The sequence below is a fragment of the Rattus norvegicus genome, chromosome 3 (assembly GCF_021556685.1).
Source record: "Rattus norvegicus strain SHRSP/BbbUtx chromosome 3, alternate assembly SHRSP_T2T, whole genome shotgun sequence".
In the NCBI taxonomy this organism is placed as follows: domain Eukaryota; kingdom Metazoa; phylum Chordata; class Mammalia; order Rodentia; family Muridae; genus Rattus; species Rattus norvegicus.
The window spans coordinates 164,127,533-164,146,928 of NC_141536.1; the positions used below are offsets into that span (position 1 = coordinate 164,127,533).

The following is a 19,396-nucleotide window of genomic DNA, read 5'->3' on the forward strand; positions in this document are numbered from 1 at the left end:
TTTTGAATTCTTTATCAAAACATGTGGTTATAAGTTTGGTGGTTATATTAAAAATCCTTGGAAAAGAGTTCAAAAGGGATCAAGACTGAAGAAAAAGGAGGCTGCTAATTGAATCAATCTTTACCATTGAGATTTTGGGTTACTGGACCAACGACATGCTATTATGGGAAAGAGCCTCTATATTTGTGTTCTTAGAAGAAAAGAAAAGGTTTTGAACCCCTTCCTGGTTTTATGAATCCAATAAGATGGGGGAAACCCCACTTAAGTTCTAGGATACAGAAAAGAAAAGTTTGAGGAAATCAAACAGTACAGACAACTTGATTTGCTGATAGTTTTACATGGGAACAGCCCTGTAACTGGTCTAGACATAAAAATGTCTGTATCCAAAATTTGAGCTAAAATTAGACATGTTGTTGGTTGTGGAACAGTTAAGATTCATAGTGAAATCCTACACGTGGCATGACTGACGATTTATTACAATTGACTATTGATCACATTTACTCAGAAAAGGATAGTTGTCTTTCAACTTTTCAAACAAGGAGCAAAATTTCATCTTAGCTGATCTGTGCGCCTTGCACAATGCATGGAAAGATCTTAAAAGTACTAAAATCTTGTTTGTGACATTCATACATTGCAGAATGTTCTGCTTGGACAAGAATCATTTGCAGGGAGGCTGAAATGGCCTGCTATTCCAGCTACCTGCTTTGTGATGCCTTTTCCAGAGACTGGCTTCCAGAACAGTTTCAGAAATTGCTGCTGACGCAAACTGTACTCAGTTTATCAGCATTTCAGATAGATTCCAGAATGTCAACCAAACCCCGATTCTCCAAGATATGCCGAGACTGGAAAACAAATAGTAAAGCTAGCTTTCTTAATTCTATCCAAATTTATTATAATTTTCCTACCCCTCCTCTCCCCATTAAGAAATTCATCAGCTCATTTCAGCAGGAAGATTTTGTGAACAGTCATCATCCTGATACTTGGATCTGGGTGTCTGGTTATGGTGATTTTATAAGTTATAGCTTGGCAGCTATTTTAAGGTGTAATTTGGAAAAGGCCTTACTTTTAAACAAGAAGCAAAGAAATGGGAAGGGTTCCTAAATATATTGAACAAAATATTATATAGCCATAAACTTATAAAAGCTATTGTTTTTACATTATTACCATTTCCATGAGAATAAGCATCAATGTTAGGAGAACAGATGCCACAGACAGCCAAAAGACTGAGCGACTGTCTCTGTTATAGTTGTTGGGGAATCTACCTGAATAAAAAGCTCCAAGCTGCACATATGCTATGCATGTTTTCAGAGGGTAGCACGGGTCCAGTCCATGAATGCTTTTTGGTTTGTGGAAAATTCTCTGACAACCCTTAAGTATAGAGGTCAATTAACTCTGTTGGTCTATGTATGAAGTTCTTATTACCCCCAGATTCCTCAATTTCTCCTAAAAATATATCACAAACTTCTGGAGCTCCCTCAGGTGTATATCCATTTTGTACAGCTGCAGCCTGGAGCCTCTAAAAGGACAGATAGGCTAGGCCCCTGTCTGTCAGGATGCAGAGTATCATTAATACAGTCAGGGATTGGTTCTTGTCCGTGCGATTCATCTGAAGTTGGACCAGTGATTGGTTTTCCACTCCCTCAGACCCCACTCCTTCTTTGTCCCTGCACCTCCTGTAGACAGGAAGGTTTTGTAGATGGGTTAGTATGATCAGTCCTTCATTGGGAGTCCTGTCAGGTTACAGGAGGTGGTCACTTCAGGCTCCATATCACATACTCCTTGGAGTGAGCCTCAGCTACCATCACACTCACTCATTCCATGGAGCATCCCCCATTCCAGGTCTCTGGTACATCCTAGAGGAGCCCTTCCGCAGCCTCTCATTCCTTCTGGAGATGCCCCCTGCCTTCTCACTTCTGTCATCATCTAATGTGTTTGTGTCCCTTGGTAGTGTCACAGCAATCAGGACACTGGGGAGGCAGAGAAACTTTGCAACACTGCATACATTTTTGAATTCTCCAGTTGCATTTATAGACAAGCAGAATAAAAATTTCTCATAGCGTCTAACTCAGAACACCTTCTATTACTCAAAAAGTAGTTTATCTGGGTACATGTGGACCTAAATCAACTTGCAGTCTGAGATTTCTGTCTGGGGTCTCACTCTTCTAAGTGTAGATAGAGGTCAAATCATTCCTTCCTACTTGCATGGATTAACTGCTGGGAACAAAACCAGGAACAAGAGAACAAGCGAGATTGACTGGAGGACAGACAGGTAAGCTATTGGAAGAAAAGCGGTTGTGCTGCTGAAATTCCGATCTGCAATCTGCAGGTATTGCAAAACATTGGCCTAGGCTGGAATCACTATGCTGTGTCTCTTTAAAACCCTCGAACCCTAAGGATTAGGCTGATGTCACTCAAAATTCACTAGCCAATCAGCACCTCGAGAGGGAGTTAGCAGTCAGCTGAGGAGGTGGCTCTTCAAGGTACAAGGTCAGCAACTTCCTTTGGGAACTCAGCCCCTCTGAGTGCTTCCTGGTGGTACATGCTGAGTCACTCTTCTGGGTGCTGTGAGAGGAGGTCAGAACGCCCGACATGGTAAGTGACAAAATCAAGTCCACAAACAGGAGGAGAAGCTGCTTAGCAAAGGATACATGTGTAATGGTTCCTCCCAGTGGCTGCAGGGAAAGTGGCAGCCAGAACTAATGCAGCCACTTGTGAGGTCCGTGGCAGTCTTTCCTTCTACCAGAGGTTGGATACTGATTTACTTTATTATGGAACCTGCATTTCTCCGAAATCGTTATGGTGGCCTCTTGTGTTGAGAAATATACTTGGCAGGATATCAACCCTGAAACGCCGGGTTTTAAACTATATTCTAAAAGTTCTGACATTCGTAGTTAACAGTTACAAGGTCCATTTGAGTTGAATTTTGGAGACTGTTAAATATCTCGTGTGTTGTGTAGTACTCTAATTATAAGCTGTGTAGTACATGAGTAGAATTGAGAATGTAATGATTTACCAACGCTTAGGCTATAATAAGTGACACTAAGTAGAATGTAGCTGAGGTAGAACTGCTTATAAACACCTCACAGGTATGGAGTATGCTAAGCAGTCCTCTTTAAGATTAGGATAGTAGTATATATGTTTGTTTAGCAGGATTTTTCAGATATTTGTCTACAAACCATAAAAAGGGGGACAAATCTTGTTTACACTCAGCGATAAGGCCCATGATGGTATCAAAGAACAGGACCCTAACAACATGCTCAAGGTGACACAAAGAACATTGAGGCCTAGTCTGCCATATGGATATGATTATCAGTTCCAAGTCAACTATGGACTTGGCTAAGGACGTGTTTTGGATACTTAGGGTTCACTTTGTGCAGCACTGTTTTATTAGACTTCTCCTTAGTTTGTACCATTGTATGAGAGTTACTGATTGCTTCATAAAAATTTCCACTTGGTCCTACTTATTCCCTATAAAAGACGCTACTCTTCAGAAGCTTACTTGGTATAAGACACATCTTGTGAATGATCTAACCACCACAGCTGCTGAACATTCTACCTTCTACCTTTCCTAGCTTTGTCATCCTCTGGACCTCCAAATCAGGACTCAATAACAGGAAAAGAAACTATTTCAGGACTCACATGCACTTAAGAACTGATTCTGTGGATCTTTGCTATGTAAATCTGCTAGCTGCCTAGGTAGGACCTGCAGTCCTTATTTAAACTGTATTTCAACAACCTGAGGCCTTTTCTGGATAGAAAATCATCCATCGCTGCATATGTGGAATCCAAAACACTGTTTTTTGGCTAGCTCCTCTTTTAGCATTGCACATAACGGAGCCCATGGTATCATTAAAAAGACCTTTGCTTGTTGATATTTCAATTATATGGGAAGTGATTTCTTTCTGGTATATATTACCTCTGAGAGAGCTGCATCTTCTGCTCTTTATAGAAATGATTCTCAGACAATGTAGTCTTAGACTAGCCTCAGACTCAGGTAGCCTTGATCTTGGTCAATTGCTCCCCAAGACCTTGCATTCTTTTGCTGGAAATGCCTAAATTCTTGAGTTAAAGGAATGAAGCAAAATGGTGTTTTATACTTGCTCATTTGAGTCATATAATGAACAGTCCATTTCTTCTACCTTCACATGAGAACCAGGGGAATTGTGTACTCTGTTAACTGTCAGATGAAAAAGGGCGGGAAATAGCTAGATCAACGACCAAAGTTGACGGGAGTCTACTATAGCAGTCGCCGTTCTGGAGAAGTATCTGATTCAGGCAGGGTGAAAAATTTGTAATTTCACATCACATACTAAATAATACATGTAATTAAAAAAGTAGATTGCTGGATATTTAATTTTGGAAGATCAGCTTGAAACAGTGCATGATAAATTCCTATTTTAGGACCTGTAATATACAGATATGTGGAATCTTTGTTTACAAACTTAAATCATCCCCAAATTGTATAGCAGATGCCACCGTCTGTAGCTTGGTGTGTCATGATATAGATCTCAGCAGTTAACATTTCACATACGGACAAGGATAAAAACTATCTTATTAATGCCATTCCTTCTATGTTTTTCAAAGTCACTTGTGTTCACCTTTGTGAAGTCAATTTTGATTATTGCTTTATAATTTTCATTATTTATCCACAGATGCTATATTCCAGTTCTTGTTTCCCAAGAATTAAGAATTTCATTCTTTCTTCCAAAGGGAATTTATATCTTCCTTTTTCGAGCAACATCGTTGTAGCTCAGGCTTTCTTGATGTCATACAGTTATGATTGATTTGAATACCTAATCAAGCCTCTACTGACCAGTGGTCAGAACACTGTCCTAAACTCTTTTCATGCTCTTGTTTATCTTGTCATTAAGGAGAAAAAGAACACATGAATGAGTGTTGTCTAACCTCCTTGTTTTAGGGATTCGAGAACTACAAATTATGAGGAACCTGTGTTGTTAAGAATGTACTTCTCTGACAACTTTGGAGCTGGTATAATCACAGCCCAAAAAAGGAGGAGGAATAAAGAAGGCGAGGCATTTCTGCTTTGGAACTTGTTCTCATTAACCATGAGTAGGCAAGTGATTTTAGACAATCAGTAAATTTCCAGACTGGTCATCTTGGGGCGCTTTCCAGATCAGAGCAAAGGTGAACTTAAAAACGAAACTGAACTTAAATGTATGAACTAAATTTCTGTATTTCCACTAGTTCGAAAAAAAGAAGATCTAGACAAAGTGTGGATGTGCCTAACCAGGAAAGTTATTATTCCTCTTTGAAAATACAAAATGTTAGAGAAAAGATATAATACTTGGTGTGCTCTAGTTCACACATCAGTCCTTGAAAAATATCGGACCATACAGTGTGTTTTGAATTTGACAAATAGTATTTGAGAATATAATTAATTCATTTCGTTCTTCTTTTCCATAGTGTTAAGTCTGAATTCCTGGGACAAATGGCTTGGGAGCCCTATTTATCAAGTCAATGCAAACCTGACCTTCTGATTCTCTAATCAGAACTCACTCCCTAACTGACACAGAATAGTGCTGGCATACCTCCTCCTTTACCCCAAGGGTTAGGATGCAATTCTCCCAGATTCAATTCCTTATGCAATCCAAACGTTTGGTAACTGATCTTTCTCTTTTATCATTATCATTCTGACCCCTTCCTTGGTGTGGCTCTTGTCTCTTCCCTGCTTCCTGTCTCAACAAGTTTTAAGGTCATGATTATTCTTGCCTGTCACAGATAAGGCTGCACAATATGCATTTTGATCATCCTTCTGAGTTTCATGTGTTCTATGCATCTATGATAGTTCGAGAATTTGGGCTAGTAACCACTTATCAGTGAGTGCATACCATGTGTGTTTTTCTGTCATTGGGTTACCTCCCTCAGGGTGATATTTTCCAGTGCCATCCATTTGCCTACGAATCTCATAAAGTCATTGTTTTTGATAGCTGAGTAATATTCCATTGTGTAGATGGACCACATTTTTGTATCCATTCTTCTCTTCAAGGGCATCTGGGCCCTTTCCAGCTTCTGACTAATATAAATAAGGTTGCTATGAACATAGTGGAGCATGTTTCTTTGTTATATGTTAGGGCATTTTTTTGGGTATATGCCCAAGAGAGGTATAGCTGGGTCCTCAGGTAGTGCAGTGTCCAATTTTCTGAGATACCTCCAGACTGATTTCCAGAGTGGTTGTACCAGTCTTCAATCCCACCATCAATGGAGGAGTGTTCCTCTTTCTCCAAATCCTCGCCAACATCTGCTGTCTCTGGAGTTTTTGATCTTAGCCATTCTGACAGGTTCAAGGTGGAATCTTAAGGTTGTTTTGATTGGCATTTCCCTTATGACTAAAGCTGTTGAACATTTCTTTAGGTGCTTCTCAGCCATTCTGCATTCCTCAACTGTGAATTCTTTGTTTAGCTCTGAACCCCATTATTAATAGGTTATTTGTCTCCCTGCAGTTTAACTTCATGAGTTAATGTAGGATTGAGGATTGGTAAAGATCTTTTCCCAATCTGTTGATTGCTGTTTTGTCCTAACAGCAGTGTCCTTTGCATTACAGAAGTTTTACAGTTTTATGCGATCCCATTTGTCAATTCTTGATCTAAGAGCATAAGCCTTTGGTGTTTTGTTCAGGAAATTTTCTCCAGTGCCCATGTGTTCGAGACTCTTCCCCACTTTTTCTTCTATTAGTTTGAGTGTATCTGGCTTGCTGTGGAGGTCCTTGATGGACTTGGACTTAAGTTTTCTACAGGGTGAGAAAAATGGATCAATCTGCATTCTTCTACAGGCTGACCTCCAGTTGAACCAGCACCGTGTGCTGAAAAGGCTATCTTTTTTTCCATTGGATTGTTTTGGCTCCGTTATCAAAAATCAAATGACCATAGGTGTGGGGGCTCCTTTCTGTGTCTTCAGTTCTATTCTACTGGTCTATCTGCCTGTCTCTTTACCAATACCATACAGTTTTTATCACTACTGATCTGTAATACTGCTTGAGTTCAGGGATAGTGATTCCCCCAGAAGTCCTTTTATTGTTGAGGATAGTTTTAGGTGTCCTGGGTTTATTCTTATTCCAGATGAATTTACAAATTGTTATGTCTAACTCTCTGAAGAATTGCATGGAATTTTGATGGGAATTGCATTGAATCTGTAGATCGCTTTTGGTAAAATGGCCACGTTTACTATATTTATCCTGCCAATCCATGAGCATAGGAGATCTTTCCATCTTCTGAGATCTTCTTCAATTTCTTTAGAGGTTTGAAGTTCTTATCATACAGATCTTTCACCTGCTTGGTTAAAGTCACATCGAGGCATCTCATATTATTTGGGACTATTATGAAAGGTGTCTTTTTCCCTAATTTCTTTCTCACCTTGTTTCTCTTTTGTGTAGAGGAAGGCTTCTGATTTATTTGAGTAAATTTTGTACCCAGCCATTTTGCTGGAGGTGTTTATCAGTTTTAGTAGTTCTCTGGAGGAACTTTGGGATCACTCAAATAGTGACATTTTAACTTCTTCCTTTCCAATCTGTATCACATTGATCTCCTTTCGCTGTCTAATTGCTCTGGCTAGGACTTCAAGAACTATATTGAATAAGTAGGAACAGCGTGGGCAGCCTTGTCTAGTCCCTGATTTTAGTGGGATTGCTTCAAGTTTCTCTCCATTTACTTTAATGTTAGCTACCACTTTGCTTTATATAGCTTTCACTATGTTTCTATACTTGCCTAAAATTCCTTTTCTTTCCTGGACTTTTATCATGAAGGGTTGTCGAATTTTGTCAACTGTTTTCTCAGCATCTGATAAAATGATCATGTAATTTTTATCTTTAAGTTTGTTTATATAATGGACTACATTGATGGTTTTCCGTATATTAAACCATCCCTGGATATCTGGCATGAAGCCTACTTGATCATGATGGATGAGTGTTTTCATGTCCTCTTGGATTCTGTTTGCCAGAATTTCATTGAGTATTTTTGCGTCAATATTCATAACAGAAATCGGTCTGAAGTTCTCTTTCCTTTTTGTCTTTGTGTGGTTTAGGTATAAGAGTAATTGTGCCTTCATACAAGGAATTTGGTAGCACTTCGTCTATTTCAATTTTGGGGAGTAGTTGGATAGTATTGGTATGAGGTCTTCTAGGAAGGTCTGATAGAATTCTGCACTGAACCCATCTGGACCTGGGCTTTTTTTTCATTGGGAGACTTTAATGACTGCTTCTAATTCTTTAGCAGTTAATGGGTTGTTTAAATGGTTTATCGGTTCCTGATTTAGCTTCGTTTCCTGATATCTGTCTAGGAAATTGTCCAGATTTTCCAGTTTTGTTGAATATAGGCTTTTGTAGTAGGATCTGATGATTTTTTGAATTTCCTCTGATTCTGTTGTTATGTCTCCCTTTTCGTTTCTGATTTTGTAAATTTGGACACACTCTCTCTCTTCTCTGGTTAGTCTTGATATGGGTTTATCTATCTTGTTGATTTTCTCAAAGAACCAGGTTTTGGTTCTGTTGCTTCTTTGTATAGTCCTTTTTGTTTCTACTTTGTTGATTTCAGCTCTGAGTTTGATTATTTCCTGCCTTCTACTCCTCCTGGGTGTATTTGCTTCTTTTTCTTCTAGAGCTTTTCGATGTGCTGTCAAGCTGCTGACATATGCTCTCTCCTCTTTCTTTCTGCAGGCACTCAGAGCTATGAGTTTTTCTCTTAGCACAGCTTTCATTGTGTCCTATATATAAGTTTGGGTATGTTGTACCTTCATGTTCATTAAATTCTAAGAAATCTATAATTTCTTTCTTTATTTCTTCCTTGACCAGGTTATCATTGAGTAGAGCCTTGTTCAACTTCCCTGTATATGGGGAGTTCTTTCCCTGTTGTTATTGAAGAACAGCTTTAGCTGTGGTGTTCTAATAGGACATGTGGGATTATTTCTACCTTTCTGTATTTGTTGAGGCCTGTTTTGTGCCTGATTATACAGTCAGTTTTGGAGAAAGTAGCATGAGGCGGTGAGAAGGAGGTATATCTTTTTGTTTAGGATAGAATGTTGTATAAATGTCTGTGTAAGTCGATTTGGTTCATGACTTCTTTTAGTCTACTATGTCTCTGTTTAATTTCTTTTTCCATGATCTATCCATTGGTGAGAGTGGGGTGTTGAAATCTCCTAATATTCTTGTGTGAGGTGCAAGTTGTGCTTTCAGCTTTGGTAAGGTTTCTTTTATGTATATAGCTGCCCTTGTATTTGGAGCATAGATATTTAGGATTGAGAGTTCATCATGGGGGATTTTTCCTTTGGTGAATATGAAGTGTCCTTCCTTATCTTTTTTGATGATTTTCGCTTGAAAATTGAAAATCTCAATGTGGTAAGGTTTTTGGTCTAGAAAGCAATAGGACAGCCTCAGCTCTGGAAGCAGATGCAGACCAAATGGAAACTGGAAGGCGGTATCATACTGTATCATGTACACATGTATTGTATCTTTTAGGATGTCCTGACCTATCATGATGTGCATGTGAACTTCACTCAGGAAGAGTGGGCATTGCTGAATCCTTCTCAGAAGAGTCTCTACCAATGTGTAATGCTGGAGACCTGTAGGAATCTCAGCACTCTAGGTAATTCAATGAATTTATCATTCACTTTGCAAAACATAGGCACAGCTGGTTTTGTTTAATACTTGATATATTTTTTTTTCGGAGCTAGGTAACAAACCCAGGGCCTTGTGCTTCCTTACCTTTTTTGATGACTTTTTCTTGAAAATTGATTTCATTCGATATTAGAATGGCTACTTCAGCTTGCTTCTTCAGACCATTTCCTTGGAAAGTTGTTTTCCAGACTTTCACACTGAGGTAGTATCTGTCTTTGTTTCTGAGGTGTGTTTCCTGTAGGCAGCAAAGTGCTGGATCCTCATTACATATCCAGTTTCTTAGTCTGTGTCTTTTTATTGGGGAATTGAGTCCATTGATGTTGAGAGATATTAAGGAGTAGTGATTGTTGCTTCCTGATATATTCATATTTGGATGTGAGATTATGTTCGTGTACTTGTCTTCTCTTTTTTCTGTTGCAAGACAATTAGTTTCTTGCTTTTTCTAGGGTGTAGCTTGCCTCCTTTATGTTGGGCTTTAACCATTTATTATCCTTTGTATGGCTCGATTTGTAAAAAGATATTGTGTGAATTTGATTTTCTCATGTAATATCTTGGTTTCTCCATCCATGTTAATTGAGAGTTTTGCTGGGTACAGTAACCTGGACTGTCATTTGTGTTCTCTTAGGGTCTGTATGACATCTTTCCAGGATCTTCTGGGTTTCATAGTCTCTGGTAGAAGTCTGGTGTAATTCTGATAGGTCTGCCTTTTTACATTACTTGACCTGTTTCCCTTACAGCTTTTAATATTCTTTCTTTGTTTTGTGCATTTGGTGTTAATGACTGTAATGTAACAGGAGGAGATTCTTTTCTGGTCCAAACTGTTTGGAGTTCTGTAGGCTTCTTTTATGTTTATGGGCATCTCTTTCTTTAGGTTAGTGAAGTTTTCTTCTGTGATTTTGTTCAAGATATTTGGTTCTTTGAGCTGGGAGTCTTCACTCTCTTCTATACCTTTTATCTATAGGTTTGATCTTCTCATTGTGTCCTGGATTTCCAGTATATTTTGGGCAAGTAGTTTTTTCCCTTTTACATTATCTCTCACTGTTCTGTCAATGATTTCTATGGAATCTTCTGCTCCTAAAATGCTCTCTTCTTTCTCTTGTTTTCTGTTTTATGCTTGTATCTACAGCTCCTTGTCTCTTTCTTTTTTTTTTATATATCCAGGCTTGTATCCCTTTGTGCTTTCTTCATTTTTTTTTTTATTTCCATTTTCAATTCCTTCACCTGTTTGATTGTGTTTTCCTGTAATTCTTTCATGGATTTTTGTTTTTTCTCTCTAAGGGCTTCTACTTGTTTATTTGTGTTTTCCTGCATTTCTCTAAGGCAGTTCTTTATGTCTTTCTTGAAGTCCTCCATCATCGTGATCAAATGTGATTTTAAATCTAGATCGTGCTTTTCTGGTGTGTTTGGATATCCAGTGTTTTCTTTGGTGGGAGGATTGGGCTCCCATGATGCCACGTATTCTTGATTCCTGTTGCTTGGGTTCCTTCAGTTACCTGTCAACATCCAGTTGTCTCTGGTATTAAGTTGTTCTGCTATTTCTGAGAGAGACTTAACCCGTCCTATAGGCCTGTGTGTCAAGAGTCCTGTTTTCCTGTTTTCTTTCAGCCAGTGATGGTAATAGAGTGTTCTGCTTTGAGGAGTGTAGTCTTTCCTGTAAACTGGCTTTCAGCTGTTCCTGTGGGCGTGTGTCATGAGTCCACCAGGCAGGTTCCTTGGAACAGAAAAGTTGTTCTTACCTCTAGTCTCGGTTCTGAAGTGTTCCTGGGGGCTGTGTTTGAACTCTCAGTGAGGGCATCAGTCAGCAGGGCCTCCTCCTCCTCCAGGATCTCTGTGCACAGGGCAACCAGATGGAACTAAGCAAATTCCTCTAGAGTCAGAAATGTGGGCAGAGAGTAGTCTCCTCTGGTTTCCCAGGTGTGTCTGCCCTTCTGAAGCTATAGCTCTCCCTCCCACAGGATTTGGGTGCAGGGAGCTGCTTGACCGGGTGTTTTCAGATCAGGACACAGTCTGGACTGCAGTTTACAGCAGCTTGATTGTGCCTATCTTCCTGTTCCCAGAGGCCCTATACAGTATCCTCTTAGACCAGGGATGTGGGCAATGGTAGGGAGAGTTGGCGGTCTCTCCTGCCTTGCAGTCTCAGGAGTGCCCACAAGTCTGTGTGATGAACTATCTTTCCCATGTTGTTTTGTGAGTTCTTGAATTTCTGAATGTTCTACATTCAGTTTTGTTTGACTAATTTTGTCATGTTTAGAAATTAGTAGAAAAGGGGTAATAGGGTTCCTTCAGAAGTAGTTCATTTGAATCCTTTTACCTTTCTATTACCTCCAGCCAATGGAGTGATTCACAGAAATTCAATTCTTACTTACAAAAGGAGCTTCTGAGATGCAAAATTTCTCATGTGCTCATACTGCTGGGTCTGTAAATAGTACAAATTCCACATCTTGTAACATAATCCATATAGCAGGAAGCAGACATTAAATAAAGTGTGATGTGAGGAAATTTTATTATCGTCCAGTCTATTTTGAATCTGTGGGCTTCTTTTATGTTCATGGGCATCTCTTTCATTAAGTTAGGGAAGTTTACTTCACAAAAAATTTGAAGATATTTGCTTTTTAAGTTTGACATCTTTATTATCCTCTATAACTACTAACCTTAAGTTTGCTCTTCTCACAACATTGTTCTGTTCTGGATTTCCTGGAAGTTTTGACTAAGAAGTTTTTTGGGGTTTTTTTTTTGCATTCTCTTTAACTGTTGTGTCAATGTTTTCTATGGTGTCTTCTGCCCCTGAGATTCTCTCTCAATCCCTTATATTTTATTGGTGATGCTTACGTATTACTCCTGATCTTTTGCCTATGTTTCCTATCTTCATGTTTGTCTCTCCTTGTGGCTTCCTTATTTTTCCTATTAACAATTTTAGATCCTATATGTCTCTGTTTAGTTTCTTCCACTCTTTTGTAGTTTTTTAATGTAAATCTTTAGGGGATTTTATTGTTTCCTCCCTAAGGCAACTACTTATTTACATGTGTTCTGTAATGCTTTAAAGGAGGTAATTATGTCCTGCTTAAAATCCTCTATCATGACCATGAGATGTGATTTTCAATCCAAATCTTGCTTTGCTGGTATGTTGATATACCCATTGCTTGTTGTGGTGAGAGAACTGCGTTGTGATGATGACAATTAGTGTTGATTTCTGATGCTTCGCTTCATATGCTTGCCTACTGCCATCCAGTTATTGCTAATGTTAGTTGATCTTGCTGTTTCTGACAATAGGTTGTTCCTCCTGCAGACTCATATGCCTCTGATCTTAGGAATGAGAATGCTCCTGGGAGACCAGTACTCTCTGGCCTTGTTTTGGGTCTGGAGGGCTATGACACACCCTTAGCACTGGGCACAGATAGAGATCAAGTGTGTCCTCTCCCAGGCCTCCCCACCACTCCATTGCCAAGATTGTTCCAAGCTCATCTCTCCTTTAACAACTGTGGAGCAAATGTGTGTTCCACCCCGAGTGATTGGCAATGAGGGCACTCCTAAGAGACCACCTCCGTGTGGTGAGGATTTTGGTCTATAGAGCAATAGGACAGGCTCAGCTCTGGGACCAGATGCAGACCATAAGAGTACCATCCCAGGTTGCTCTATAGATCCTGGGCCTTGGGAGGTCCAGGTATTTCTCCCTTTGGACAGTCAGTGGAGAGAAAGTGGGGTTAGCAGTGAGAGGGCTCCTGATAGACCACCCCTGAAGACCAGTTTTGAATATGCAGTTCTTTGGGACAGCTCCAGCTGTGGGCACAAATGGAGACTGGAAGGTGGTATCATGCTGTATCATGTACACATGTATTGTATCTTTTAGGATGTACTGACCAATGATGATGTGCATGTGAACTTCACTCAGGAAGAGTGGGCATTGCTGAATCCTTCTCAGAAGAGTCTTTACCACGGTGTAATGCTGGAGACCGATAGGAATCTCAGCGCTATAGGTAATTCAATGAATTTATCATTCACTTTGTAAAATATAGGCACAGCTGGTTTTGTTCAATATTTGATCTGTTTTTTTTGTTTGTTTGTTTGGTTTTTTGTTTGTTTGTTTGTTTTTGAGAGCTGGGGACCGAACCCAGGGCCTTGCGCTTGATAGACAAGCGCTCTACAACTGAGCTAAATCCCTAACCCTGATTTTTTTTTTATTTCACTTAAAAATGAGGAAGAATGAAGTGAGTAAATCAGTTATGGTTCTAAAGTTCACTACAGATAGTAATTTAAATGTTGCCTAATTCCAATAATTTAACATAATTTCTCTGATACTATTTTTAGGCTACATTTGAGAAGACAATACTACTGAAGAATACTGTAAAAGTTCTAGAAGACATGGAAGGTAATTGTCACATGAAAGATGATAAGATAATACCTCCCAAGAAAGTTTCATATGTGTAGCAAGTTTTAAAGAAAAGCAACTGGGTAAAATACACACTGCATCAAATATTGATTAGGTCATCATTATATGTCTACACCCTTTTAATAAGCAAATAGTCCATAGTAAATTGTGGTGAACCTTATTCTGTAACAGCATGGCTAAATTTAATGATATGGACAGTTTTAGTGAATCAAGAATGGTTTTGTGGAGAAACCTTAAACCCTGTACCACATCTCTCTGAGGAAAACAAATTGAAATTTTGTAAATGTAATATAGAAATTTATTTTGTTATGTGTTGAATGTAGTGCATTATTCTTCTTTTGCTATGGATGTCATATGTCCCTGTGAATGCAAGCCAGGAGAGCATAGTGATACTGAAAGAAGCAACATACCTCTCTCTTTTCCAGAACAATTAGAAGATGTACAGTAGATACCACTTTGAGGAGAGTTTCTTAATGTGGGAAAAGTTGATAAATATTTAGTTTTTGACTATGATTGGTGACATTTACACATTCAAAGTGCTGAATCACATCATGAGATTAGGGTTATAGAAATATTCCTCTTTGTATTGGCTCATGTTGCAAATGTAGTATTCCTCAAAGATAGCAAAATTTATGTTCACAGCCAGACTACAAACGCTCTGAGTTCATAGAGTTTTCTTCAAATATGTTAACAATCTTAGTAGAAAAATTATAGAATAAATATGAGTCCTGTAACCAATTCTCTTCCTATTCCATGTGTCTTCAAACGTTCAAGACATATAAGGCAACACCTTTGAATATAAACAGACTGATATTATGTTAAGATCATTTTGCTCCTTACACTTAAACAAAATTTGAAATGAATTCATAGATATAAAAAGATTCATGAGGGGGTTGTGGATTTAGCTCATAGGTAGAGCGCTTGCCTAGTGAGCACAAGGCCCTGAGTTCAGTCCCCAGCTCCGAAAAAAAAAAAAAGATTCATGAATATAATCAATGTGAGAAAAAATTTACATGTGTCAATTGTATTTGCAGGTATGAAAGAAGTTTTCCTGGGAAGCAGACTTTTGATTTTATTCAGTATGGTAATGGCTTTGCAGTTCAGAGTCATACCCAAAGGCATAATGGAGAGAAGCCCTATGAAGGTAACCTATGTGGTAAAGCTTTTGTACAGAGTAATAATCTCAAAAGACATAAAAGGACACATAATGGAGAAGAACCTGCTGAATGTAACCAATGTTGTAAAGACTTTGTAAGAAGCAGTGCTCTCCAAAATCATAAAGGAACACATGCAGGAGAGAAACTCTGTGAATGTAATCAATGTGGTAAAGCCTTTGCACGCAGCAGTACTCTCCAAATACATATAAGAACTCATACAAGAGACAAACCCTATGAATGTAACCAATGTTGCAAAGCCTTTGCACGAAGAAATAATCTTCAAATACATATAAGAACTCATACAGGAGACAAACCCTATGAATGTATCCAATGTGGCAAAGCCTTGGCAGACAGCAGTACTCTCTAAAAACATAAAAGAACACACACAGGAGAGAAACCTTATGAATGTACTCAATGTTGTAAAGCATTTACAGACAGCAGCACTCTTCAAAATCATAAAAGAACACACAGAGCAGAGAAACCCTATGAATGTAATCAATGTTGTAAAGCCTTTGCAGGAAGCAGTAATCTCCAAACCCATATAAGAACACATACAGGAGAGAAACCCTATGAACGTAACCAATGTGGCAAAGCCTTTGCACAAAGGAGTAATCTCAAAAGACATTAAAGAACATATAATTGAGAAAAACCTTATGAATTAACCAATGTTGTAAACCCTTTGTAAAAAGTGGTGATCACCAAAAATATAAAAGAATGCATACAGGAGAGAAACCCTATGAATGTAACCAATATGGGAAAGCCTTTGCAGGAAGTAGTAATCTCTAAGAATAAAAACGAAGACATACTGGAGAGAAACCCTGTGAATGGAACAAATATGCTACAGCCTTTGCACAAAACGAGTCATCTACAAAGACAACAGAAACCATGCAGGAATGAAACCCTTTAACTGTAACCAATGTGCCAGAGCTTTCTCACAAAGCAGTGGTCTCTAAAAACTTAAAAGTACACATACAGGAGAGAAACTTTTTTGAACGCATCCAGTGTGGTTTTATAACATTCTCACAAAGCAGTGACCTCCAAATACATAAACAATCACGGCAGAGAAACCCAATGAATGTCTTAAATGTTCCTAAGCCTTAGACATCCCAAGCATCTTCAATTGTATAACTGAATATGTACTAGAGAAAAATGCTTGGACTGTAACTACTGTGGTAAAATCTTTCCCAAAACAGTCATTTCCTAGCCCATAACATAATTCACCATGCATAGGAACCCTATGAATGTAAGAAATGTGGCACGCCTTTTGCAAATCATAGTACTTTGCAAGTAAATAAAAGAAGACATACTCAATAGAAACCCAATAATATAATCAGTGTTATTATGCCTCTCTGTTTGAATGAGCAATCATCGTTCAAATACATAAAAGAAGACAAACAAGAGGGACACCCTATGAATGTAAGCAAAGTGGTAACACCTTCGCATATCAGTCATATTCAAAGGCAAAAAATAAATCATAATTTAGAAAAATGCTTTGAGTGTATTTAATAAAACCTTGTGAGTGCATTTAGCCTGGTAAAACAATCATGTATTTCTATAGATTTCACCAACATGAAACGATCCGTATCAGATAGTAACTATGTGAATAGATTTAATATGGGGAGGTCTTTTCAATTCTCACATATCATCATCAGGGCAAAAAAAAAAAAGCTATGAAGGCATTGAATATGCTAAAGCCTTTGCACATTTCTAAAGTCTTTATCATCATGAAAATAATCATGCTGTAAAGATATGAGTGTAAACAATGTGGAAAAGCCTTTGTGCAATAGGGTTCTCTCAAATACAACACAACTCAAACACAGGTGATGAAAATGGCAGGGATTTATTGTAATAATGCTGCTCCTGGATCATGGACAGAAAATGAACTCAAAGGGGTAGATGCTTATGTAGATTAAATGTCAACTGTTTTAGGATGTGGGTGTTACAGTTTAGTCAATGATATTCGTTTGTTATTTGATATTAGAGTACACGTGTTGTGTTTTGAGGAGCACAAGATAAATAGCCGGGGCATTATTAGAGACCGTCATTATGTTTTCAAAAACAAAAGATGAGTAAAGGAAGGTGGCCACCAAAGGGAAGTCCACAACTCCTGTCTGCTTCGGAACATGAACTTAGTTTCACCAGATGATTAAAGGAGGTTGACTAAAAAAGTGGGGTATTCTTGGGGCTCGGGCTTGTTTCTTTGTTGCTTCTTCCCAATTGGTGTGGATTGGTTGTAATGTCCTCTAGTGCTAAATTGGTTCCCAAATTACATGAGAATCCTGCATTTGAGACCTGAGACTCCCTATCCCCAGCATGTTCTTATTGGTGGAATTATAAGGTGCCAATGTCTAGGCAACGACAGAGGGATCACTTTTGAATTCAAGAGCAAGGAGGATCACCAAACCAGGAAACGAATTGGAGGCAGGCTTGAGAGCTGAGAAAGACAGAGTACCCTCCATGTAAGTGCCAGGGAGGAGGAGCCTCAGCGGTGTTGCCCCAAGTCGGTTTTGAGTAGCAAAGATGTGATAAAGATTTTACTAAGCAATCAATCAGAACTGTCACAGAGGGGTATGTTAGCAATGTGCAAGTTTGGGAGTGGCCCAGGCAATGAGATGATTTATGCATATTAAATACAGATCTGTGTGTGCATGTGTCCTTGTGGGCTTGGTTTGTATGTGCGTGTGTATGTGTGTGTGTGTGTGTGTGTGTGTGTGTGTGTGTCTGTGTGTGTGTGCGTGTGTATCCTTCATTTGAAAATCCATACCATTGATTGTTGTGGATATGTACATATTTTTTAATGTTCTGTGGTTCTTCAGGTACCAAATACTTCAAGAATGTCATCCAAGGAGATTATCTAAAGATGCTAGATAATGTAAAAGAAATAAGATGAATTTTTAATAAAATATTTTGTGTGTGTTTGTGTGTGTGTGTGTGTGTGTGTTTTTACTGTGATGTGGGTTATTAAGGCATGTAAGATGTTGAGACTGAGAGACAAAATTTTAGATCCTCTTTATACAGTGTTCGAACTTACGTTGTGAGTATTACACACTGTAGACATTTCCTATTGCAAATAATAGAAAAACAACTGAGGGATTTGAATGTTCATCCATATTATGGCAGATGTGCTTACTGATACTATGTTCTCTGTATAAATCTTGCATTCCTTACTTCTTCAATTCTCTAATGAAATCTGGCTGTTTCACCTCACATGTCTTGAAAATATGGGTTTGGTGAACCTGGTGTTCAGTTCTTCTGTAAGTGGAATTATGGGCTTCCTTGTTAATTCTTTTATTGGTTACCCTAAGGCTGTCACCATACCATTTTGTTTTTTTGTTTTTTCTTTTTTCATTTTTTTCAGAACTGGGGACTGAACCCAGGGCCTTGTGCTTGCTAGGCCAGTGCTCTAACACTGAGCTAAATCCCCAACCCCTACCATCCCATTTTGTATAGGGTGTGATCTTCTCACATTCCCCCAATCATGCACAAGTGCTTTGGTTTGTTCAAAGCCCAGAAGACTTGTTAGTTTGTCTCAACTACCATAGAAATGAAGAGGATGTGATGGATCCTTATAATTGTCAACTTGGCACAATCTGGCATCACAGGAAGGAAAGTCTCAAGCAGGGATCATTTGAATCAGGTTAGCATGTGACTATATCTTTGGGATATTGTCATAATTGTATTTCTTGAGGTGAATACACTCACTAAGGTGAGTGCTTCCATTTCCTAGGGACGCGCCCTGGTTGTGAAAGATTTCAGAAAGAGAACTGTTCATTAGCCCACATAATTTAAGCAATCTCTCTCTTGTCTTTGGATAGCTGTGTACTCTTGTATCAAGCTCCTGAACCTGTGACATCATCCAATAATTGGATATAGCCAGGAACTGTGATCTTAAATTATATTTTCTTTTCTAAGTTGCTATTGTTACTATATTTTATTTTAACAATAACAATGAGCCTTAGAAACAAATTTAAACAATTTGTTTCTACTTCAAGGATTTTTTAAAAATGAAACTTAAAGAGAATGTCGCTTGGATCGGGTAGTCCACAGAATACCAAGTTTATGTTTTTAGAGACATGTATTCCTGTCTCCTGGGATTAAAAGTTTTTTCTAAATGGCTGGAGCTAATTTAGTTTGGTGGAATCTTGGCACAAGATCATTACTTCCTTTATTAAATTTAATAACCTTGAACCCAGGATTCAGCTCCATTTCACTGGATAACTTTAATAT

At 38.5% G+C, this 19,396-nt stretch overlaps 1 long non-coding RNA gene across 1 annotated transcript; it reads left to right on the plus strand.

Annotated features, from left to right (window-relative positions):
* Positions 1-2,503: 2,503 nt before the first annotated feature.
* On the plus strand, positions 2,504-16,653 carry LOC103691992 (uncharacterized). Its single transcript, XR_015684083.1, has 5 exons — positions 2,504-2,592; positions 9,467-9,593; positions 13,473-13,599; positions 13,931-13,991; positions 15,047-16,653. It is a non-coding gene; the product is annotated as an uncharacterized LOC103691992 (long non-coding RNA).
* Positions 16,654-19,396: the final 2,743 nt, after the last annotated feature.